At 35.6% G+C, this 22,063-nt stretch overlaps 1 long non-coding RNA gene across 1 annotated transcript in view; it reads left to right on the top strand.

Moving 5' to 3' along the window:
* Window positions 1-11,377: 11,377 nt before the first annotated feature.
* Window positions 11,378-22,063, top strand: part of LOC116093993 — a 25,432-nt gene continuing 14,746 nt past the window's right edge. The window contains exon 1 of the long non-coding RNA XR_004119917.1: window positions 11,378-11,435. This is a non-coding gene — a long non-coding RNA (uncharacterized LOC116093993). The remainder of the gene's footprint in view (window positions 11,436-22,063) is intronic.

Here is a 22,063-nt window from a genome sequence, read left to right as displayed (position 1 = left end):
AGAGATTGTAAGAAAGGAGGTAATGGATAATTCTGAGTAACAGTGTCTTCGGAACTCAAATGGATTGATAACACATGAACTCACAGAGACTGTGGCAACATACACAGAACCTGGAGATGTTCAAGTCAGACAGGGTGCCATCCCTGAGAAGGAGAGGTGGACATAATCTCTCACCCCCAATCAAAGCTCTCTGCAACTGATACTGTTTCTCCAATGAAACAATGGAGCTTGGATATTCATATTAACCATACTTAAAGGTAGACTGCATGCCCAGGAATAGTTGCTAAGCACAAAATTGACTTGATAATTTTTTGTAAACTTTAAGTCATATTGCTTTGAACTTTTCATTTTTAAATCTCATCGGTCTTTTGCCTGTATATTTTAGTTTCTGAATTTGTGTTCTTATAAAATATTTTTGTTGTCTTAATTTTTTTATTAGTTTTATTTTTTATTAGTTATTTATTATTTTTGGTTTTCTCTGTCTTTTAAGGAGAGAGTTGAGTAGATATAGATGATCTGGGAGGAATTGGAGGAGGGAAAAGTCATGATCTTATGAAAAACATTCTTTTTAATAAAAAATAATTTGGCAAGGGGATTTGTATGGCTTGGACTGAGAGAAGAGGAGGGAGGGAGGGGCTGCAATTAGGATGTGAATAAAAAAAATTATTGAAAAGAAATGAAAGTCTGTCACCTTGTAGCTCAGCCCTAGTTCCAAATGCACTCATGGGAACTGAGGTCAGTTGCAGCTTACATAAAATTCCAGCTAATTACAAAAAAGAAAAAAGACTGGGGGAAAGGAGGGTCAGGGGGGTGTTAACAGAAGTGGAAAGAGAACATGAGGAGTTAGAGTAATTGTCCATGTATGAAATTGTCAGAGAGAAAATTTAGTGAATGAAAACAACAACCAAAAAATCTATTTCCAAATATAATGGAAACATCAGGTTTCACAGATTCGGTACCAAAACTTAGCCAAAACATATATAATGAGGAAGCAATTTCTATGTACAGCAAATAGTGGGTTTGAGATGCTGCTCTTCAATTCTGTAAGATTTCTTGGACAAATAAATTAAAGTTTCAGGTTTTTTCTGTGGTAAAATATGAAATATTATATAGATATTTTACTTAGCTTTTGCATAGATGAAGAGAAAGTATACTGCAAAATAACTGAAATATTTGGTACATAGTAGGTACACAACTAAAAACAGGTCTATTCATGCATGTAATTTCACAGCACACACATGTATCATGTCTTTATGGATATATATTTTAATTAAAGCAAGTTATGCTAGTACAGCAAGAAAGGAGGCCCTTTAACAAGTTGGTAATAAAAATGAGCTTAGATTAAATTGCTTAGATTAACTTGCCTTACCTTACCTGTTTGGCTCTGAAGGAGGATTGTTTATGGCATTTGATAAAGCCATGAGATGAATTAAATTCATTTATGCAGATGCTTTTGAAAAACTGAACACAGTGATATTAAATTTTCTATCTTATTTAGTATTTCTGTTCAAGAAAAATTCTAAGTATGATATAATAATAACTAATAGTTATCTCCAGGTCAGAGATAAACATAGTTTAAAATGGACATTGCACCTTGCCTGGAGACAGAATTCTTTCTAAGCTGATATTTAATATTCTTGTTTGCCAATATAAGAAAGATTATATGTAGTGGGAACCAAGAAAATATGAAATTTACAATATCACAAAAAATTTCCTTGTGAGAAAAGGTCATATTGTTATAAATGATGAATATCTTTCTACTGGCAGGCCCCATGGAGAAATAGCAAATATGTTTTTTATATACACATGAACCTTACCAAGATCAAAGTCACCCTTCTAAACCTAGACGGCAAACTTGTTTGAGGTATGAGACCCTTTTCCTGTTATATATTATTAAGTTAGAATTTATACAGGAGAAAGTGTAGCATAAAAATGAAGGGCAGTAATCACTCCTTGATTACTTTCTATAGATATAGAGATGTTATTGAAGAAGGCAGAGATATAATAATAATAATAATAATAATAATAATTATTATTATTATTATTATTATTATTTGAGACAGTGTTTCTCTGTGTAGCCCTGGCTGTCCTGGAACTCACTCTGTAGGCCAGGCTGGCCTCAAACTCAAAGATCCGCCTACCTCTGCCTCCCAAATGCTGGTATTAAAGGCATGCACCACCACTGCCAGGTGATATAATTATTTTGTAGATGAACCTGTCCCATTCCATGAAGATTATCAACAAATGCAGTTGCATTCTAGCCAAATGGAAAAAGACAGAGACAACCAGATTTTATTTCAGGCCTAAGCATCACTGTCAAAATAGTTTGTCATAATAGTTTTATGCTTAATTCTCTGGAATAAAGACTATTCTCCAGGGATGTGGAGAAAGCATTCTTACTTTTATTCTATGGCACTAATCTGCACCACTAAATCATCATGGGCCTTTGACCCAGGGCCAAATCAAACAGAAGCAAGTCAAACAGTGTATAAGGAAAAACATTATCAATCACAGAACTCTACAAAGTTGAAATGAGCACTGCCTTTATATATGTGTTACTCTTGTCTCCCCCTTCACAAGATTAATAACTTTCTTTTCTATTATTTTCCCCGTCACTAAGTAAAAAGAAGTATAGTGAATCCATGTTGTTTGATTGAATAAATTTGGGGCAATCCAAGCAAGTACATTGCAAATTAGTGTAAAATCATCTGTGACCCCAAATCAAAAAAGCAAACAAAACAAAACAAAACAAAACCTAGCTAGTTGTCCTGGCTGATGAACACCAGGATAATTTATATTGTTCCCAGGATTCAATCTTCATAACTAGCTATGAAGTTCCTCCTGAATCCCATTGACATTTTATGTCTGTTTAAATAAATGCTGTTCTTCTACTACTGATCTTGTTTGCAAAAATGTAAGACATATCACATTTTTGCCCAATAGAAAACCATGGCTTTATCTTCAGTGCTACTATATGCAAAATTGAAGCAAGTTAAACTACCTTTAAAACACTTTCTCTTACCTAATTGTGCACACTGATATAGAAATGTTAAATAGAAATCAGCGAATTCAAGAGGATGCACATATCAAAATTATAGTAATAAGTCAAACAATTATCCAACAATGTACTCAAAAAGGGTGTGGTTAGGAAGACAGTGGCTAGGTGTGGAGCTGATGTCAGCACCTCCTAGAATGGCACAATAATAAGCTTCAGTGGTCCCAACACACAAACAAAATCCATTTTTCAAGTTGTGGAGAACATGAAAAAAATGTGACAGAGTAACAGGAAAGACAGATCTTTGGGAAGTTACTCAGAAAAAAATTTCAGGCATGGTTCAAAAAGAATGATGACTAAAAGCCAATTTTAGGGTCAATAACACACTTCACAGAAAGTTTTGAGTTTCTTGTTTGTTTGCAGCAATTTCTTTCTCTTTAATTTCAGCTTTCTTGGATGTTCTTTTAGTGAAGGCTGACTTCAATCTCCTGATCTTGCTGCCACAGCCTCTGGAGGTATGTGATTGCAGGTGAGTGCTAATGTGCCAGTTTCATTTTTATATTACTACCTACAAAACCTGTAATTGCAAACTTTTCTCTTGAGTTTTACAGGAATTCAAACTAAGAGTAAGAAAATGGAATATATTACTGGTTTTCTATGTGTTTTTAAACAAATGACTGCTATTTTCTGGGGGGGGGAGAATGGTATCCTTTGAGTAGGAAGCTTTGTCCATGGCTCGTGTATTGACAGCTTGTTTCCCTCTTCTAATACTGTTCAGAAGTGACATGATAATGAAAGTCTTAAGTCAATGGGATTATTTACTCTGATGAATTCATTTTGAATATAGCATTAGGAACTAGTTTCTAGTTAAGTGGATCTACTCAGTCATGCTCTTTCTAACTGCATGTTTGGCTCAGATTCATAACAATAGAGCCAAGATAATTATAGACCCAATCCTGTTGAATCATGAGACCAAACAAATCTTTACTTCCTTTAGATTTGTTCCTTATAGTACTTTGCCACAGTGACAAACACTTGAACATGGAAAAAATAGGATGAAGTGGAGTTGTCACTGTGACTAACCATGACCACATATTTCAGAAGCTTTTTGAACTGGTATGAGAAGAATTTATAAAATTTTCAATGAGACTAGAGAAGTCCTTGAAAGCTATGAACAGAGGTTAATAGGCAATTTTGATGTGATTCCAGGAAACCATAATGGGAGTAAAATATGGACAGTAAATAATATGTTCCTGGGTATTCAGATGAAAACAAGGAACCCGTTGGGCATTAAACTAGAGGTATTATTGATATTACAATGTGACAAACATCTTAGTTATGCTATGTTCATGTCCTGAGACTTCTTAGGAAGTTGAAAGCTTAGTTTAAAGGTGACAAACAAATGAATCTGGTTTAGGAAAGTCAAAGGTAGCCTAACCCCTAAGTTGTGTCATGAGCATGGCTGGCTGATTTGATTCAGTGAGAATTCACTGAGAATTTTGAGAGAAAGCAGAGCAGAAATATTTGACAACATTGTCTTTCATAGTATAATAAAGGAAGCAAGATAAAAGTTGTATCCATAGAAGATTTGATCATTAGAGATTAGCACCATTTATGACAAGCTAATTACTTCAGCAACATCCTTTCTCCAGCTGACTCAAAGGTGGGAAAATATAAACATTTTATTTGAAAGCAGAGTATTGAGGGTCATAATCCTACAGGGCCTCCTAGGAAATTGTTAATTAATATTTCTTTAATTGTATTCAGCTTTCTAGACATCAACATGCCATAACACTTAGGGTGTAAGCACGCACAAGCATTACTCACATCAATGAGTAACTTTGTCATCTTGCATAGAGTTCTGTTACCATGTGTATATAGAACCCATGAGATGTGTTGTCAAAGGTATGAAATGTGATGTCATAGAGTCTTCCAAGGAAATTTCCAAGGAAAATCTGGAAGGCCTAACAGAATGTGGAGTAAATGAAGTCTCTAGAAATAGCAGCTGAAAGGCCAATGTTCTAAGTCATGAGAGTGAAGCCCTATCTGTAACAGAAACTCCAATACATTCAAGAAAGTTGGAATATAGAATGTCTGATGAGAGAAGTCATAAACAGAAAACAGATCTAGCCTACAGAGAAAACATGTAAGCCACAGCCAGCAAACACACAGGAAAGGAGCTGGCAAAGCATATTGGGAATTATATTATGTCACTGATTGACCTTGATAGTATGAAGATACAGAATTTAATATTTACTCTGCTGGATTTGTTCTAGCTTTGGCTTGATTGTTATATTCTTTTTTTTGATTGTTATATTCTTATTCTTTGTTTTTGAAACGGTGTTCCTTAGTTTGTACCACTGTATCTAATTTTCTTATAGCTAACAACTTGTCTTGAATCTAAAAAAAGGTGCTTTGGACTCCTTCCTTTTGGCAGTGTAGGAGCAACTGAGAGTTGAGAGTAAACAGATTTAGTTTTATGAGTTAAGTCATCAGCCCTTGATGGTAAGGGTAAGAATGTTATGTTTATATCTCAAATTACCTCCAACAGAAAGTTGGTAATATCTTGGTTTTCAGCTTAAGGTGTTTTGGAGAATGGAGACTTTATGAAGTAAGTCTGGTTAGAGAAATTAGGACACTTGGGAAATGCCTTTGAAGGATATATTTTTTCTCAGATCCATCTCTTGCAGTTTCTTTGTTTCTGGTTGGTTTTTAAATAGAGGTAAAAGCAATGGAGACAGATGGACATCACTGAAGCCAGTGAAAGTATAAGTAAAAACAAGTACCTCTATGTCATTTTAGCAATAGGAGTGGTGACACTGGAGATGTGTAAAATAACCTGCATTTCACTAAAAGTGACAACAGCTTGTGACTTGTTATTTCTACTATTCTCTTTTTATAGATATGATTACTAATTTCTGGAATTAAATCTGGTTGTGGGAATGAAAACAGATTCATAAGACCAAAATTGATTAAGTTGAAGATTACTGTAATAAAATTTTCAAAAGTGAAAACTAAAAAAGAATCTCAAAACATAAAAGAAGAAGAAGGAGGAGGAAGAAGTAAAAAAAAAAAAAAAAAAACCACATCAGATAAACATGAGATTTCTTACCAGAAAATTACAACATAACCATGTACTCATATTTAACAAATGTGTGTAACCTAGAATGACAAAGGAGAAATAAAGATTGTCCTGGAGGAACATAAACTAAGGAATTTCATCATTTCTGTTCTTCTAAAAGAAAGAAATTATTAAATCTGAGATCTTCATGTTAACACAGAAAGTTGCTAAGTACTAATACAAAACATAAAATATGAGAAAGACTTTTCAGGAGGCAGAGTAAGATAGCAGCTGAGTAAAATCCTCAGGCAATTATCTCCTCACAGTCACACCTACTGAAACAGCTATTTATATGTGAAGCTAGCTTCACAAGAGTTAAGAATGCCAATATTAAGAGAACATAGCTCATAATTGTAGTTTAATAAAAAAATAAAAGGCACTTATAAGAGATGGGAAAGGATGACTGTCCTTATCATCTCTCTCCCAGTTCTAGCAGGGTAACATGGAGAGAGATATTTGCCACTTGGGTTTTAAAAAAGGTAATTATGTCTAAACCCAGTACTAAGGATTTTTATGAGAATAATCAGTGCCAGCATATGTCCATAACCTCAGTTCAAGGAGAGTAGCTGCATAATAAGTTGCTAGAATTGCATTAGACACATTTTAAAGAGACTGCCTAGACACCTCTTCCCTAAATTTGCCAGAACAATGAGCAAGACTCATGGAAAGCAAGTTATAAAATTTAGTAAAATTTGTCTAAGGTGGGGTTTTACTGTTGTGAACAGACACCATGACCCAAGCAAGTCTTATAAAGGACAACATTTAATTATATTGGCTAATAGGTTCAGAGTCCTGATCATCAAGCAAGGCAGCATCTAGGCAGGAACGATGCAGGCAGAGCTGAGAGTTCTACATCTTCATCTGAAAACTGAAGTTTCCAAGCAGCTAGGATGAGGGTCTTAAAGCCCATGCCCACAGTGACACACCAATTCCAACAAGGCCACACCTTCAAATAGTGCCACTCCTTAGGCCAAGCATAGAGAAACCATGACAAACATTTTCTTGGAGCTCAGTAATAGGTCTTCCATAGTGAAATCTGTGTAATCCTAAAGCCAAAGTAACTAATATGCACAACAGAATGTTCATCTAAGATCCCTAGACTTTCCCCAGAATCATAAAATGCCATCCAGTCCTATAGAATAAACTTGGATTTCAGCCTGCATAGTTTCTAGTTGTCAAATGAGCCTAGGGAATGAACTGGGACTGAAGCTCTTTGTGACAGTTCGACATAGATGCAGCACAGGTTAATATCAGCCTTGAGAACAAAAGGATCATCTTAACTCTGTCCTCTGATGATGGAACAGCCCAGATATCCCAATATCCAATGCTTACAAACAAAGCCTTTATATGTGCTCTAACACAAATTGAAGGGGAAGGATTCATATCTTGGTTAGGTTTACTTCTAGCTGTCATGTGTATTTACATGTATCCCTAACACTATGCAATCGTTTATAGCTAGAAGATACAGACATGGATGTAAGTACTTTATTTTGCTTTGGAATGTAGTGCCAAGCTGGTGAATTCTGACACTGAGCAGATCATAATGCCAGCCCAAGTCCTACCTGCACAAAGCTTTATGTATACACTCTAGTACCAAGGGGAATCAATCAGATTCACATCTCTATTAGGCTCAGCATTACCAGTAGCTTGTTTTTGAAAATTTAGCCATGAATCCATCTCAGTAGCATACAACTAGAAATAATGGGGGTCTTGTTTTTATCCCAAGACCATATTGCATTTCATAAATCAAAGGCATGGGATATGGCATAAATTTTTAGTTTAGCAAGAATGAATTCAGTATAAAAGCTTTGGCTAATTTCTCAATAGTGATTCTCTTAAAAGACACACAGAATTCTACATGCCCACTGACAGCCAGCTACAGTGGATGAAATATTTGTCCCTGTCTCATCTCTAGAGGAGGCATGTGGAGGCAGCATAATTTTAAAAGTATTCTTTCATGTTAAATTGAACAATAAAGCAAAAGTCAGTTTAGAGCAAATGGACTTTTATTCCCTTCTAATGCTGAAACACAGACAATGCATGAACACTGAATACATAGCTTATAGATAAAACCTGAGCTTACTTTATCATTTAATATTGAAATAACTTAGAGTCTTAGATAATACAAGCAAGTCGTTTAGAACTTCTGGAAGTACTGTTACAGGTTTCTCATACAGTACTATTATAGGATTCACATACAAAGAAACAGGACATAGAGGGTTTGAGGAAGAATCTTTATTTATGCCAACATGAGATCAGCAGACTCACATCCAAACACTGCAAGCACAATGGGATGTTGTCATCTGTGTATTTATCTTATATGCTAACATACATTTTTATCGGGTATTGCTTTAGAGCTATAATAACAAGGAGACATGAGTGTAATAGGGTTGCCATGACACTATGGCACTGAAGCTGCAGAAATGCAATAGGACTTCACATGCATACACTGACATTGATTAGGCCATATTATTTTTCCTTTGTTTTAAAAGGGCCCTTACCACAATACAGGAACAAACAAAGCACATTATGAATAATGTATTGAAAAAATAACCCAGCCCTTCAACATCCAGATGGCATTGTATATGATAAAGCATAGATATATTTCAAGTCTAATATTAAGGTCTTCGATTCATTTGGAATTGATTTGTGTGCAGGATGAGGGAGATATTTTACTCCTCCATATGTAGATAATCCAGTTTTCCTAGCATCATTTGTTAAAGATACTGTCTTTTTTGAATGCATGCTTTTGGAATTTTTCTCTAAATTCAGGTGTCTGCAGGTGCATGGACTCTTATCTGTGTCCTTGATTCTATTCCATTAATAAAGATGTCTCTTCTCAGGAAAGTGTAAGAATCCATGACTCACTGAAGAATAATACTCTGGACTCAAATAGTATGTAAACAGAAAGAGTCTTTTATTCTGCAGAAGTCCAGCATGCTAGGGTCTTCCTATTACCAAGATAGAGAAAAAGACCAAGTGAGCTCACAGGCTTGATTTAAAGGACATTGGAATTCTGGGATAGCTGAGCTTTATTTTACTCTATCTCTAGGCATTCAGGAACCAATACCAGGGCAAGGAGGATAGAAACTGTTGCTGAGAAATCCTTAAGTAGGTGGGTTTTGTCTTACTCTATCTGTAAGGATAATCCATTACTGGGATGTGGGGACTGGCTGGAAACTGCTGACCTCCTTGCCCCAGGTAGTGGGGCAATTTTTGACTAGCTGCCTACAGTCTGAGTTTTTAGGCCTAATCTCCTGAACTGCTAATTTGATGCTAGTGTACTATAGCAGAGTACAGATAAAGAAAAGCTTTATCATAGCTCAGTTTTGAGCTATATTATTTATATATGTACTTACTGGTAAAATATTGAGATAATAATGTTAGGGGTAATCATACTTTCTAATTGCATTTGAGGCTCACTCCACAGGAGGAAAATCATTCCTGAACCTGTAAACTTAATTCCTTGTCTGGGGGGTCACGACTCTCAAGAATACAGTTGCTTTCCTAAGTGGCCATGCTGCTAAACTGCTTTCTAAATATACCCAAGAATCAAGGAGACAAATCCTTGATGGAGATTGCTTAACTGTATATAATTCCTAAAAACTCCCATACCATTTTTTTAATGTAAACTTCCTATTAGTACAATGATATTGGGCTTGGAGTAAGTGAATTCTGTTAGTTGTCCTTCCCAATGTTGCCACATTTACCAAGTTCCCTCCTCTAATTGTTTGTTCCACATTACATGACTCTTTAATTGGCACATTGTGACATGTTTCTTTACTCTGTTAGAACTATTGGAGCTAGAGTTTTAGTTTTTCCCAAAAACATTTTCTTACATTACTAACCAAAAGGAATTTAAGCTAATGTAAGGGTCTATAATTCACCAAAGAATGATACCCTAGACTCAAATAGTATACAAATGCAGAGTGTTTCATTCTGCAGAAGTCCAGCATGCTGGGATCTCCCATTACCAAGATAGAGAGACAACCAAATGAACTTGCAGGCCTGATATAAAGCACACTAGGAAATTCTCAGGTAGGCAACCTATATGTTAATCTGTTGGGTCCATCTCTACTGACATTCCATTGCCAGGGTTTGAAAGTTGGAAATTTACTGGGGAAGTCTGGAAACTATTGCAGGGGAAGTAGCTGAGGAAGTCTGGAAACTGTGGCTGACCCATTGTCTTTGCCTCACACAAGATGGCAGGGCAGCTTCGAGGCCTGGACTTTCCTGGAATTGCACAGTTTGTGAAAACAGATTTAGACCTAGTCTCCCTACTGTCAATTTGAAGCCTGTCATGGAATCAGCCTAGCCTTCTCACTAAGTTTAAATGAACATTCACTTATTAACAAATTAATTTGAATCCAACCTTCTTTTGAGGGACTTTATCATATAAAGGTACCTTAAGGAACATAATAGAAACATATAAATTATATCTCTTAAACAATTTTTGTAAGCAAGAGGTCAGATAGTGAATCTTGCAATGTAGACTTACTTAAGGTATATCTGTTCCTATATTTTAAAGATAAGCAGAAGAGGAGACAATTGTCTATCAAAAGAAAATTCTGGTTTGTAGGACAATATGTTAGCTTAAAATCCATTAGCACACTCCAGAAGATGTAGATATGGATCAAGAAAACCTATAGTCCAAATTTTCAGCCCAATTTTTAGTTGTAGAGGATACGCAGTAGTAGGATAATGTCAGCTTCTAGGTTTTAAAGTAATTGCTATCAAAACAGCCCTCTCCTCTGAGCAATAAATTTTATATGCTTATGGATTATCAAGGGATAGTATAGAATATGATAAGGAAGGAAAAATAAATCAAGTCAATGAAGGATCAATAAGAATAGAGGCTTGATACAAGTTAAGTTCCTAAGATTTTGGTTCTGATATAACTTTTAGAACAGAATCTTTTTAAAAACAGCTTTATTTCTTAATATATGTGTATATGTGTGTGTGTGCTGTAATTTTATGTGAGAGTGTGTGAGTGGAGGTCATAAGCATGCATGTGGAAGTCAAACGACAAGGTTCAAGAATAATTTCTCTCCCTTAAGTTCTAGATATCTAACTCAGGTCATCAGTCTTGAGTAGCAAGCACTTTGCCCACTGAGCCATATCATCTAGGTATCCCTTGCCCCAGCTTATAAACTCATAAATATTCTTATTCATATCATATTATTTAAATATCCACTCAAAATTTTTGTTGCTTCCAAAACTTCATGAACATTACTTGAGAATTTATCTTTTTTTTTTTTTTTAGATAACTTTGAACTTGAATCAAAGAAGCTTGTCCCTGAATAAATGTTAGTTCTGATGGTAAGTATTTCCAATTCAGTTTGTAAAAAGACTTTAGGAGTCTGCTTCTTTGTTGAAGGGAATTTGAAGCCATTACCTTTACCTAGATTTTCCTACTTTTTTCAAATGCTTGCAACTTCAATTTCCACAATTATCATACATAAACACAGCTGGAGTACAAGTAGGTAATTTGTCTCTAAACATTTTTTCCTCTTTGAATTTCTTTTTCACATTCTTATGGAAGTACATTTCTTTTGAAAAATCACAACCTATTACGCTAGCTGGTAGGATTTCTGTATTGTATCAGACGTATGTGATGATAGTTTTATAGAAATAAGTCTCTCATGTCTCACTCTTTTTTTTTTTTGTTTTGTTTTGTTTTGTTTTGTTTTTTCGAGACAGGGATTCTCTGTGTAGCCCTGGCTGTCCTGGAACTCACTCTGTAGATCAGGCTGGCCTCGAACTCAGAAATCCGCCTGCCTCTGCCTCCCAAGTGCTGGGATTAAAGGTGTGCGCCACCATCGCCCAGCTCATGTCTCACTCTTAAGTCAATTCTTCCTACTGTGTTTTAGGCATATCTCTATGTTTATAGGAACATACAAGGACTTAAAGACTCTCATCAACATATATATGTTTCTTTCTCATCAGAACCAATAAAGTTACTTGTAAACATGGGCAATGGTTGATTTATACTTTATTAGGAGACATTTGAAAACCTTGGCAATTCCTCTGACATCTCCATCCTTTGGGACTAGAGAGAACAAATGCTTCTTATTTTGTTATAACTATGGTCAAGTACTCACAGCATTTCTAAACTAAAAGGCACAGAATTTCAAAGCTAAATGACATTTGAATATGGGAAAAAAAGACAAAAGGCAGAATTTTGCATCAGAGTAGCAAGATAGAAAGGATGATTGGTAGCAAATAAACAAGTGTTCTGACCAAATGTACAGAGACAAAAATAAATAAATGTACTGGGTAAATTCTCTGAAACAAAATAAGAAGATGTGACAGTTAATCTCAGTTGCCTACTTGATAAACTGGAATCACCTAGGAAGCAGACTCTGACCATACCTAAGGAGGATTGTCTTGATTGGGTTAATTGAGATGTGAAGACATACACAGTGGGGAGACATCACTCCTTGGGCTGAGATCATGGATAAAAAAAGAGATCTGTATAAAAAAGAGAAAGTAAGCTAAGCACAACCAAGCATCTATTCCTTTCTTCATCCTTGTTCCCAAATGTAATATCAACTGCAGCTTCAAGCTATCATTTGCCCAAGTTCCCCATCACAGTAGACTTATACCTCAAATTTTGAACTAAAATTAACATTTTCTCCATTAATTTGACATAAGTTATCACAACAACAGGAAAAAACCTAAGATCAGAAAATTATGTCAAAAATTAGACAATCACTGTAGTATACTTGATCATGTGTTCCTTAAGCTCATGGAACTGTTTTGTGACTGGAATGTAGAAGAGTTTGATGCTTTGGGGATGAAAAGTGCCAGCATACCAAAGTAGAGCTGGTGGGTCATTCCTGTGGGGGATTAGGAGATAAGAATTTTGAGAGAAACATGGAGATTGGAGGGCAAACTCATAAAGCTTCAGCAGAAACAAGAACTCTAACCAAAACTGGCCTGAGGAACATTCATGTAATATTTGTCTGAGAAGATACCTTCATTCTTCCATATCTTAAAGTCTTGAGTGAGGTTGAGGATAAATGAACTAACTTGCTTGTCAGATAATAGCATTTGAGCTGGTAATGGCAAAGCAATAAATAGACTTGGATGATTAAACTTTCTGTAGTACACTATGACAGTAAACAAAGGATCCTGAAGATGACTGGAAATCACACCTGTCAGAGGCTCCATTTTGTGAGAATTCAAAAAATTTCAAAGCATAAAGCCTTTGCTGATGGGTCTCCGTGCTAATTTAAAGCAGATCTAGGGAAGTGCTATCCTAGTGTCTATATTCACATTTTTTTCAGGCAAGCAGAACATGACAATGCTTTCCCTATACTGCTGGTTTTACAAACACAGAACATAAAAACACAAAAACAGCTGAGGCCAGTCAGTGCAAGGCAGGTTCAGAGACTTTGGACTTTTAAAGTATCAGTACAGCTTATCACTATGGAGACTTTTCATGTTGATCTGTATGAATTTTAGGTTATAAAATGACCATGAGCTTTGTCTTAGGGTTTTTATTGCTATGAAGAGATAATATGAACACAGCAACTCTTATAAAGGACAACATTTAATGGGGGCTGGCTTACAGATTCAGAGGTTCAGTCTGTTATCATCATGACAGGAAACATGGCAGCCTTCAGCCATACATGGTGCTGGAGGAGCTGAGACAAGTGGAAGGTTATGACTTAAAGTGAAGTATCTAATTGTTAAGAAGATAAGGTGTGGGCTGGGCAGTGGTGGTACACGCCTTTAATCCCAGCACTTGGGAAGCAGAGGCAGGTGGATTTCTGAGTTCGAGGCCAGCCTGGTCTACAGAGTGAGTTCCAGGACAGCCAGAGCTATACAGAAAAACCCTGTCTCGAAAAACAAAAAACAAAGCAAACTAAAAAAAAGAAAGAAAGAAAGAAAGAAAGAAGATAAGGTGTGGAACAGTGATTATTCAACCTGGTTTTTTTTACACTCCATATTTTATTTCCCCTCCCCAATCCACCTCTGACTGTTCCACATCCCATATTTTCTCCCCACCCCTCTTTCTCCACATGGATGCTGCCACCTCCTACCTCACCTGACCTCTAAACTCCCAGGGGCCTCCAGTCTCTTGAGGGTTAGGTGCATCATCTCTGAATGAACACAGACCTGTAAGCTCTTTGCTGTAACGTGTGTTGGGGGCCTCATATCAGCTGGTGTATGCTGTCTGTTTGGTGGTCCAGTATTTGAGAGATCTCGGGGGTCCAGATTAATTTAGAATGCTAGTCCTCCTACAGGATCGACCTTCTCCTCAGCTTCTCTCAGCTTTCCCTAATTCAACCACAGAGGTCAGCAGCTTCTGTCCATTGGTTGGGTGCAAATACCTGCATCTGACTCTTTCAGCTGCTTCCTGGGTCTTCTGGAGGTCAGTCATGATAGATCCCTTTTTGTGAGTGCTCCATAACCTCAGTAATAGTGTCAGGCCTTGGGACCTCCCCTTCAGCTGGATCCCACTTGGGCTTGTCCCTGGACCTTATTTTCCTCAGGCTCATCTCCATTTCCACCCCCTTAATTCTTTCAAACAGGAACAGTTATGGGTCAGAGATGTGACTGTGGGATGGCAGCCCCATCCCTCACTTGATGTCCTGTCTTCCTGCTGGAGGTGGGCTCTGTAAGTTTCCTCTTCCTACTGATTATTATCTCAGTTTTGAACTTGAATGGGATCTGAATCTTCTGATATATGTGTTTTTGAACATGTCTCTGTGAAATTGTCCCAAAATGAGTTACTTGATGTAGGAAGACCTGTTCAATATGTATTGCATCACTCTCTGAGATTGGATCTGTGTGGAAAAGAGAGTTATCTGAGAATATTCATTTATTTCTTTCCTGACTGAGTATGTAATATGATCAACTGCTTCAAGTTCCTACTGTCTTGGCTTCTACACCATGGAAGGTGGCTATATTTCCAGTTATGAGTCAGAAATAAATCTTTTCTCATGCAAATTACCTTTATCAGAACATTTTATAAGATCATCAGAAAAGGAGATCAGTATAAGCCCATGAACCATCTACCTCACAAAAAAAAAAAAAAAAGAGAGAGAGAGAGACATTTCCAGATACTTGGAAGACCTCACAAAGATCTAACTCAGAGAGGAACATAGACAATTGTAAATAAAGGGCTAATGCTGGTACCTAGTGCAAATCCAAGTGATGCCTCTAGTAAAAGCTCATCATATGTTCTGGCCCCCTAACTGGGTTCCAAAACTAGCATGCAAAGTATAACCCTGACTTTACAGTTCTGAGTAAAATATGAGATCATAGGCCAGGAATACAGACTCAGGTTGTGCCATATAACATAAGACAGTGCATAAGCAGTAACAAGAATAATGTGTAGTCACAGAACAAAGGAAAGTAATAAGCCACGCATTCTCCAAGTTAATTAGTGGAAACATCTAGTAGACAGGTTTTATCAATTTGGAGAAAACTCTGACATAAGTTTTAGATATTATTTGAGAACATTACTAACTTTTGGTTTGTTGAACCTAGCCTACATTTGTTTATATATATATATATATATATTATATAATATAATTATATAGCATATTATATAATTATATATTACTGCAATTATATATTAATTATATAATATATATTAATTAATATATATTAATTAATATATATTAATTAATCTAGGTGGTTTTCTGATAGTTGAAAGGACATTCATTTATACACATCAGTAGGCAATGAATGGAAATTAATGCTAATACTGATAACTCATGATAATTTAATTTTGGACTTGTAGTATACTAACTCTGCAATTACAAAGTTCTAATAAATCCCTCAATTCTATCATATCCTTACCATATGTGTGGATTTACTTTTTCAAATTTTCAGCTCACAGTATCAAAGATTAACAATACAGAAGCTGTAAAGGTGCTAGCTAGTAAGTGTATCATTGTGTCCTGACAACCTGGCTTAGATTATCACAACTTGGTACATTCACTTTCCTTTTTTTAAACCCAGCATTATAAATTGTCAAATAAATCAAACAAACAAGGACCCTTACCTTTAAATAATGGAAAGACTAACTGTTCCAGTCATCTCCTGTAGAAAATAAATGAAAAGACTGTGATTCCAAGAAATCCTAATAGTTATGTTTACTTTTTATCAGGACCCAGGATGCCTGATGGTGTTTGGATAAAATCAAAAGGAGGGTGAAAAACATGCTAATCTCATTCCTTAACTAAATATGGAATATTGTTTAACAGACAGTAAAAATAATATATTGCTTTAATGATTTCTTATACTGATCTACAGACCAAGGTCAGCTGTTATCTAAGTATATTTAATATTAAAGATAAGGAAAATATCCCCTGAGTGATGACAGTGTCTGTAGAGGTTGAATGTTCAGCTCAGCTATCAGCCTCTTGTACTATTACTCCTTCTTACTTCATAATAGCTGCTTTGAATATAAGACTTTCCTTTGTGTAGAATTCTAGTTCTCACTATCTTTTGACAGTACTGAACCTTCAGTAATTTTGAGTGCCTTATTATCAATACTTTCTTTCCTGATAATTGTTTTTTGAGATATAAAGAGACATATGTGACTCTGGTAATGTTATTAAAGATTTTAGGAGCCTAGGCCATGGCAGTCTTTAAAAGACATTTACCTGTCCTCAATATAGCATTTTGAGACATAACAGCTAAAAGCAAATAAAAAGATTTATGCAATGTGGCCTCACTAGAAAGAGAAAAATTAAAGATTGATTGATTCTCAGGTCCACTTTGGGGATGAGAATGAGGTTTAGGTTTAAATAGAGGGTAAGATATATATGTAATTATAGAATTCTGAGTAAAGTGTGATTCTACATATCATTGGCTCATCATTATCTTAGCTCCAACCTGAAATATTTTCTGAGAAAAGCCTGTCCTTTTCCCCAGCACTAGATTCTTAGAGAATTTATAATTCTTTGATACTATTGTAGCAAAAGCCTGTGAATAAAATGCAGGAACACAGTCCACTGAGCTGTCTGTTGATTAATCACTAGATTTTCAAAGATGGTGGAGAGATGGGCATGTTGTAGACCCAGAGCCCAATTAAAATTCATCTTAGGCTACCTTTATCTCTTCAGTTAGACATTAATAACCCATCTCTTTATCTTATCTAATAAGTCTCTGACTATCAGATGAAACCTTTTGAAATGTATCTAAGAATGCCATCAGTCCTATAAAAGAGATTTCCCTATTTTGCTGTAACAGACTCATCTGGTATTTTCACAGATGTATTTGGAAAATGTCTGATTTATGAGCCCCTTTGTTCTATTTCTATAAAAACTAAATGGAAGTGCTACTTCATTGGAACATGGAGTTTTGGGAAGCATAAATCTATATGGCCTAACAGGCAGAGCTTTCTGTTCTGTTTTAACTCAGCCTGGTCTCCACTGCTGACACTGCCTATATGATTTGCTTTTCATCCATCTATCAGTTCACCCAACTGGACTACTGTCTACTTATTTGTGTATTTGGATCCAAACCTTCCTCCCTTTATAGCCTCTCTAACCTTGTGCCTTGTTTCTACTCAATCATGAACCTCTCCTTAACTCTGACCCAGTTGCTTGATTCTGAAGCCATGTCTGCTGCATACCTCTAAGAAGCTTTCTTTGTTAATTTCATACCTAACCACTTACTGTGATTTCTCCTGCCATCTGTATTGGTTTCCTGATTCTGCCTTTCAGTAAGATCTCTTTGGAAATCCTGAGTTCTACTGTGACTTCTGTAATTCTTTTATAGACATTCTGAATTGTCTACATATATACTTAGATAGGTAGATATGTATTTATTGTTTGAAGTATAAAGTACTCTATGAGAGTTAATATTTAGTAATTAAGATTTAAATAAAATGAAGGCAGTTCTGTTGAGATGGATAAGTTGGGAAAGGTGTTTCCTCCCAAGTCTGATGACAAAAATTTAATCCTTAGGACCTACATAGTGGAAGGAGAAAACCAACTATTCTGACATGTACATTGTAGCATGTGTGCATGCACTGAAGAAAACATAGTACATATATAAATGTAATGTAAAAAGTTTAAAGATTAAAATATAGTAGCTTTTATTTGCCTCAACTGGACTTCTTTGCAAACTGAACCAAAGAAACAAATACAGTTTGTGAATTTATTGTTATTCTGACAATTCGTAAAGACACAAATTTATGTGACTATGTTTCCAGTGTTCTCGAAAGACAGTAATAATATTACACCAAGGAATTATTTTCTTATACCAGCAAAGTATCTTAAAATTCAATTATATTCTGACACTAGAGTTAGAAGTAATTCTCAAGAGCCTACTTCTAGTTTTAGGTAATATCTGAAAGTCCATGTTGCAACCTGTTTCCCGAATAATAAGGTGGCCACAAATTAAAGGTTCCCATGACCTCCATTTCAATTTTTATTGTTTGCTGGAGTGGATCATAGGGTTCTAGCAAATAAAGCATTTTATTTGCCATTCATTATTCATTATGAGATAACACTCAAGAGTAGTGAGATGAAAGAGATGTACAGAGTATGATACTGGGAAATGGATACAGGTTGTACATACCATCTCAGGGCACATGGCCATGTTCAGCACTTTGAAAATCCTTCACTTTAATTTTTTATTATTTTTAATGAAATATTCATTACATAAGCAAAATTGGTCAGGTTATTGCCCATTGGCCACTCCTAATTAACCCAGTCTTTAGCTCCTTTGCTTTTCCTGAAGGCTGAGTAGCACTCAAAGTTCTGAGCATGTAGTTAGAATTTTGATTACCCAGACACCTAGTTTCTATTGAGGATCCGAGATGAGTTCCCATTCTGGCTGAGTGTAGCAGTGTCCACCCTTAGTACCCGCATTTGGAAGGTAGAGGCAGGCCGATCTCTGAGAGTTCATGACTAGTCTAATTTACTTAGGGAGCTCCAGGCCAGCCAGGTGCATAGTCAAAGCTGGCTTCCAAACATACAAACCAACAAAATTAGTTCCTAGTCATTAATCATTCAGTAGCATACAAAAGATGCTTACCACTCTAAGATTCCTAGTACCTTAGGAACTAGAAGTCAGAAAATGGAAACAAAGTCCATGTGCTTCTAAACTTTAATCACACTATCGAAATGGAAAATAAGATATTCTCACCTTCTCAAAGTATTTCTCCATGACATACTGGTATGTTATCTGTCATGAGCATGTTCAGAAACATAGGTGAACACATTTGTAGCTATCTGCAGCTTTGGAAACTGAGATAGATATAAAGGAGTCTCTGGGGCACAGGTGATATAACAACTCCAAACTCGCTGGGATTTTGTTGGAGAAACTGCAGTCAGTCTGGCTACTGCTGGCTCAGAGATATGAGGAGAGCTGAAAAGTCAAGCTCACCTATAGAATCCATTTGTTTGTGCTACAGGGAGTGTCTCATAGGCAGTGCCCCTTGCGTGCTCACATAAGTGTTTATTCATCCTCTATCCTCAAAATGGATAAAAACTACTTTGAAGATGAGCGCTCAAGATAAGAGAAACTCTGAGCCACTGTTTTATACAGTATAAATCAACTGAGGGCAAGGCTCATCCTGGTCTCAACCACTTAGAGGAAGAACAGATTAACAGGCCAGTGATTTCAAGTCCATTTTTCTGGACACTGAAATGAGCTTCAGACTTACATAAAAAGAACTGTTTAGGGATGAGATGCATGCATAGTTAAATATTTCTGATCTGGGTATGGTTTCTTTAATTATTGTCTTGTGGTTATGCAGTGTTCTAAAAGACAGTGTGTTATTGTTTAAGGTAGTAAAGTGGTTATTATTCTTGGTATAAGGTTCAGGCGTGACCATAAACAACTGTCGTCATTTGGAAGTGGTCTGTATTTGAGACTTTGTTCTTCCTGAAACCCAGGGTGACTTTAGGTTTAGGAAAGTGACTTATTTCTTTGTGTTCATCTTTCAAAGGGAAAGACAGGATAGGTAGACACTTCTTGAGGCATTAATATGAATATGTGAAGAGATGAACAGGTGATCCAATGAAAAGGATACAGTCACAGAATTAACACAGAGATGCCAGGCTTCTATTCTGTATTTTACATTTTGTGCCCAAATGAGAAGTCAGTTTTACCTAAAGGCACTTTGTAAGTGCCTGTTTTCATTAGCATTAGTGGAAGGGCAACACCGCCTGCTTTTCACTACTTCTATTCCTTCCCGTCAAAAATGCTACTGAGAATGTTTTTCATGTACTTTAAGATGATTCTCATTCAAGCAGTAAACACTTATTTCTGATTTGCTTTATCTTAGTATCTGAGTATAGATATGATTGGTAGAGGATGGAAAGGAATACTTGTTTAAAAACTGAGCATTGATTCAAGATGCATTGAAGATTTAATAACACTAGATAAAGGAGAAAAAGAAATAAAAAGAAAAAAGCTCTGATATTAGAATTTTATAGATGTTCCATATATTCTTATAAAGATCCTGTCTCTTGGGAACTGGGGACATACAAGTTCACAGAATGTTATAGGTTCCAGGTATTGTTAGTATTCTTAATGAAAAAGATATTAAAGAATGAGCAAATGGCAGAAAAGGACCAGCTTCATGTTACAACTCAGAAATAGAGATTGATATTTGCTTTGTGAATTGAATACAGTGAAATGGATTAGCCTGAGTCACAACCCTAGTGTTGCTTTTCAAATCAATTGTACATTTCTTAATATAGCCTGCTTCTCCATGCGGGAAGCTCAGGACAAGTAGATTTCTATCTTTGATGTGCTTATTAAGCTCGATAAGCAGTCTAATGCAAACAATGGATATTTAATTGCCATATTATCACTTGACTAAATTTTAATTAAATGCTCATTTAAAGCACCTCAAATGTTATCATTCATGTTAATGTGAATTTGATTCTTTATAAATCTACTTAAACTTTCTGCTCTCCTATTTGACAATGAAACATGGGTAGTTTAAGATTTAGCATAGAAGCACATTTTCCATTATATTATAAGATATCTTATACACTGATAATATTAATCATAGTATTATTTTAACATTTATATAATACATGAAATTCTGCTCCAGGATATAATCTATTATATGTATATTGGACATACTCAAACTATATTGCCATGTAGTTCATGTATTCTCATTATATTTTCCAACTTCACTTACAATATATGATTCTCTTACAGTTCCTTACTTCAAACATATAGTATTCATATTAATTTAATTGTCATTCATTCATTCAGTCTTTGGTACCTTTTAAGAGGAAGGAGACATGTTCAAAGTTATGCAGGATATAGAAGTGGACAGGTCATATTTTACAAATTCCTTACAACATTTGATTTACTAGAGGAAGTATGGTGAGAATTAGAACAAAAATGGACTCAATTAGTAAAATTAAATTTTGGAAAATTATATATTAAGTTATAGTTACATCACAAAATCAAACACACACTATGCACAATTTGATGAGTCTATACTCACATGCATATATATATATATAATGTGTATATTATATATGTACATAAGAATTATACATATATTATTGCTTTTATGTTCTATTTGTTGTGTGGTAAGATCACTTCCAAGGCAATATAAATATATCTCAAACAGGTGGAATCCTTACTATTTTTCATTATTTGACTAAATCTGCATTATTTATGTCCCTGTAATTGGATTGTCATTTAGTATAATGCCCCTTCCCATTGTCCAACCATATTTAATTATGTACTAATATTACTTTTATAAGAGTTTTTATTAGGTTTATTTTATTTAGTTTCATTTATATTATTTTATGTATAGGGATGTTTTTATCTGCAGATATTCCTGTAAACTTGTTGCATATCTGGTGCTTATGGAGGCTAGAAGAGGGCATATTTTGGGTGCTAGGATAAGAAGTGCTCTTAAGTTGACAGGTTTGCAGTTCCTTAGGACGAACAACAATATGAACTAACTAGTACCCTCAGAGCTCCCAGGGTCTCAACCA

The sequence above is a fragment of the Mastomys coucha genome, chromosome X (assembly GCF_008632895.1).
Source record: "Mastomys coucha isolate ucsf_1 chromosome X, UCSF_Mcou_1, whole genome shotgun sequence".
Lineage (NCBI taxonomy): Eukaryota > Metazoa > Chordata > Mammalia > Rodentia > Muridae > Mastomys > Mastomys coucha.
Note: the sequence above shows the minus strand (reverse complement) of the source record. Positions and strands in the feature narration are given on the sequence as shown.